This window comes from Budorcas taxicolor, chromosome 15 (genome assembly GCF_023091745.1).
Source record: "Budorcas taxicolor isolate Tak-1 chromosome 15, Takin1.1, whole genome shotgun sequence".
Classification (NCBI taxonomy): domain Eukaryota; kingdom Metazoa; phylum Chordata; class Mammalia; order Artiodactyla; family Bovidae; genus Budorcas; species Budorcas taxicolor.
This window is the reverse complement of record NC_068924.1, coordinates 42771005-42775900: the sequence shown is the minus strand read 5'-3', so window position 1 is coordinate 42775900 and position 4896 is coordinate 42771005. Positions and strand designations below refer to the sequence as shown.

The following is a 4896-nucleotide window of genomic DNA, read 5'->3' as shown; positions in this document are numbered from 1 at the left end:
CTGGGAAGATCCCACATGCTGAGGAGCTGCTAAGCCCAGGTGACGCCAACTACTGAGTCCACCTACTGCAACCACTGAAGCCCTCAGGCCTAGAATCCTTCTTCCCCAACTAGAGAAACCACTGCAATGAGAAGCCTGCACACTGCAACTAGAGAACGCCCATGTGTAACAGTGAAGACGCACCATAGCCCAAAATACAAAAAATCTTTTAAAATGCAGACAATGGGTTGGCCTGTGGTGCAACCATCAAGTTCCAGGCTGGTCTGGGGCTCCAGTGCTCTCTTTCTCACCGAGCTGCTGCCTGGTGCAGAAGAAGCCATGGTGCTTCAGGTCACCAGGAACACGAAGACTAATGCTGAAAATAAGCCAAAGATCAGTATGGCAGGGGCAAAGCGCTTGCCTGTGGCTACTGTTGCAACCTCTAAGCCTGGGCTGAGGCCCACAGCTCTTGGAGACATCCTTAACAAAATCAGTGAGCAGCCGCAGGCCAAACTGCCCCTGAAAAAGGAAGCAAAAACTTTAGCTGCAGGAAAAGTTACTGCTAAAAAAGTAGCAAAAACCTCTGGAAAAGGCTCCTGTACCTGTGCCGGAGCCCCAGCTGGGGCCGGAGACAGAACCGGAGCCTGTTAAGGAAGAGAAACTTTCCCCTGAGCCCATTTTGGTCGATACTCCCTCTCCAAGCCCCGTGGAAACATCTGGCTATGCGCCTGCAGAAGAATATCTGCGTCAGGCTTTCTTGGATGTAATTCTTGCAGTGAGTGATGTGGATATAGAAGACGGAGCGAATCCAAAACTCTGCAGTGAATATGTAAAAGATATCTATGTTTATCTGAGGTAACTTGAGGGAAGAGCAAGCAGTCAAACCAAAATACCTAATGGGTCATGAAGTCACTGGAAACACGAGAGCCATCCTAATTGACTGGCTAGTGCATGTTCAAATGAAATTCAGGTTGCTGCAGGAGAACATGTACATGACTGTTCCAAAACTGATCGGTTCATGCAGGATAATTGTGTGCCCAAGAAGATGCTGCAGCTGGTTGGAGTCACTGCCATGTTTGTTGCAAGCAAATATGAGGAAACGTACCCTCCAGAAATCGGTGACTTTGCCTTTGTGACTGACAACACTTATACCAAGTTCCAAATCAGACAGACAGAAATGAAGATTCTAAGAGCTGTAAATTTCAGTTAGGGACACCCTCTACCCCTGCATTTCCCTCAGAGAGCATCTAAGATTGGAGAGGTTAATATTGAGCTACATATTCTGGCCAAATATCTGATGGAACTAACTATGCTGGACTACAATATGGTGTACTTTCCTCCTCAGACTGCAGTGGGAGCTTTTTGCTTAGCACTGAAAATTCTTGATAATGGTGAATGGACACCATCTCTACAGCATTACCTGTCATACACTGAAGAATCCCTTCTTGTTGTTACGCAACACCTGGCAAAAATATGGTCATGGTGAATCATGGGCTTACAAAGCACATGATTATCAAGAACAAGTATGCCACATCTGAGCATGCTAAGATCAGCACAGCTGAATTCTGCACTAGTTCAAGATTTAGCCAAGGCTGTGGCAAAGGTGCAACTTGTGAACTTTTGAATACTATCTGCAAATAAATAACTTTTAATAAAGTTGTATTCCTTTTTACTTATCTCTTAACTCATTTGAACATGGCTACTTTCCACTTTGAAGGACTGATGTTGAAGCTGAAACTCCAATACTTTGGCCACCTGATCCAAAGAGCTGACTCATTGGAAAAGACCCTGATGCTAGGAAAGATTAAGGGCAGGAGGAGAAGGGGATGACAAAGGATGAGATGGTTGGATGGCATCACCGACTCAATGGACATGGGTTTGGGTGGACTCTGGGAGTTGGTGACGGACAGGGAGGCCTGGCATGCTGCAGTTCATGGGGTCGCAAAGAGTCGGACACAACTGAGCGACTGAACTGAACTGAACTTTCCACTTGAGGATAAAAGTTGTTTGTTTAAAAACAACTGTTCTAAACAACAATTGTTTAAAAATAAACAAACAAACAATTTTCAGTTACCTGGGTACCCAACTAATATATACAATTGGCTCTTCTTGGTTTTTGTTTTATGTGCCTGGCTTTACTTAAGATGATTTACTAAGCTCCTGAAGGCATTTAAAATCCTGATGTACTTTATAGATTATACTGTATGTAAGCCCGTCATCTTAAGAGACAATACTGCCTAGTTCTATATAAGGAAAAGTCTACCATCTCATTCCTAGTCCTCCTGATTGCTATTTCCTCTGGTGGTTGCTACCATAATTCTAAGTAATCTACTAGTACTGCTTTCTTAAATTATCAACTTTAGCTAGCATCAGCATTTTCACTTGGAAAAGTAAGAATTTTAATTTATATTCAAAGCCTGGTTTTTGTTTATTAGTTAAGAAAATAAAACAATACTTAAAGCAAGATTAAAAAATGCAGACAATGGAAGAACCCTAGCATATTCTTATTTATGTGACTTCCTTGTAGTAACTGATGACTTGCCAAAACTGGTGACATAGAAGGAAAGGGAAAAACAGGGCAACCCATAGTTCTTTTCCTTTCAGGCCTTTCTCATTTATCAGTAAGTCAAAGAATATTGGTAGAACATGTGCTCATCAAGAAGTGAAATAAAATCGGTTGAGTTACCTTTTGTAATATTTCCACTATTCATGTAAGAATAAAATGCATATGCATATATGAGTTTCAAAGCAGAACTATATAATTTTGGCAATTCTACATGCAGTAAAACCCTCTGGTATTTGCATTTAAAACTGCCACTGCATGATAAAAAATCAAATATAAAATTAAAGCTAATAATTTACTATTTTAATTTTTCTTTGCTTAGACCAACATTAAATAAAAATGCCAGGACACATCAAGAAGATTCTGGCAGGAAGGAAAAACCTCTACATTTTAGTACTTTTAATAGCACTATTTCTTTCCTGCTTTTTGAAAAAGGAGTTCTGTATTTTGTTTTCTTTTTTATTGACATATAGCTGATGTACAATACTATGTAAGTTTCAGGTGTACTACACAGTGATTTGACATTTGCGTGCATTATGAAATAATCACCATAAGTTTAGTGCCTATCTTTCCCCAAACATAGTTATTAAAATATTATTGACCGTATTCCTTATGCTATATATTACATCCCTGTGGCTTATATTTTATAATGGGAGGTTTGTACCTGTTAATTCCCTTCCACTATTTTGCCCCTACAAGCCCTGCTCCCCTTAGGCAACCACCTGTTTCTATCTCCATATCGATGACTCTGTTTTCTTTTTTTTGTTGTTCTTTTAATGTCATTTTTTATTATACAAGTAATTCATACATAAGAGTATAAGGAAGAAAATAAAATGACCCACAATGCCACCCTGAGATAGCATCACATTTTTGTTATGCTTTGATGATTTCTGTCTTGTCTGATGGCATTTGAGCTGGACTTGGGATCTGGAATACAGACACTATAGCTGAGTGAGACTTCAATGCAACTTTTTCCCACAACTTTATCTAATTATGTTTAGGAACAGGATGCTGCTAAAAGGAATTTGGCAAACTTCCCTGCCTCCACATCCATTTGATCATGGTTATTTTTTTTAACTGAAGTATAATTGACCTACAACACTATGTTAGTTCCAGGTGTACAACATAGTGATTCAATATTTCTATACACTGCAAAATGACCAATGTGATCAGTTGAATTACTTTTTGCCATATACAACATTTTTACAATATTATTGACTGTGTTCCCCATGCTATATATTTCCTCCTGGCAGATGACTCATTTATTTTCCAACTGGAAGTATATATCTCCATTCTTGAAGGAATACCAGTTGATTGGGGCTTCATCAACTTTCCCTCTCAACAGCAAAGTTCCTGTCCTCAAAATATTCATGGTAGGTTAAGAGTAAATAGACCTAACTACATTGAGAACATTTATTCCTTTAGCAGCTGTACAAAATTTCCTCCTGGAGGAGGCTGTCTTGTGGTTTAAGGCTGAGAGTCCAAAGATAATCTTTTAACAGGGTAGACTCTATTAACCAGTACGCCATTTACTTATGTCTGACAAGCCAGCTACAGCCTCGTTTTAGTTTCAATTGTTTTGTTTATTCTGCTGTTTTAAAGTCAATGATTGTAGCAATTCCAAATAATGACAGTTATATCTTTCCCTTCTTTATACCTAATTCTTAGTCTTTCCTTATAGCATTAGGCCAAGACCTTCAGTACCACATCGAATTGTAGCAATCACAGTGGGAATCTTTATTTTGGTTCCCAGTCTTAAAGAGAATGCATCTAAAATTTTCTATTAAAAATGACATTTGGAGGACTTCCTTGGTAGTCCAGTGGTTAGGACTTTGCTCTCCAATTCAGGAGGTGTAAGTTTGATCCCTGGTGGGGAGCTAGGATCCCACATGCTATGAGGACAAAAACCAAAGCATAAAACTGAAGCAATATTGTAACAAATTCAATAAAGACTTTAAAGATGGTCCACATCAAAAAAAAAAAAAAAATCTTAAAAAAAAAAGAATAGCATTTGTTATAAGGTTTTGGTAAACAATTTATCAAAGAAATAATCTTTTATTATTGATTTGTAATTATAAAAATTATAATTTTTATCATATATAGATATTGAACTTTACTTAAAAAATTTTCTGCAGCTATCAAGATAATATATAGTTTTCTCCTCTTAATACAGCAAATTACCCTGATAAATTTTTCCTATGTTGAACTATCACTATACTCTGAGAATAAGTTCTATTCATTCTTGATGTATTTTTTAAATATGAGTTGGATTTAGATATACAATATTTAGAATTTTTGCATCTGTGTTCACAAAAAAAATGTCTATAATTTTGTTTTACCTGACTTAGTCTCAC

The 4896-nt window shown here is 37.9% G+C and overlaps 1 pseudogene; it reads left to right on the top strand.

Annotated features, from left to right (window-relative positions):
• Positions 1 to 318: 318 nt before the first annotated feature.
• On the top strand, positions 319 to 1603 carry LOC128059820 (G2/mitotic-specific cyclin-B1-like; annotated as a pseudogene).
• The last annotated feature ends 3293 nt before the right edge of the window (positions 1604 to 4896 follow it).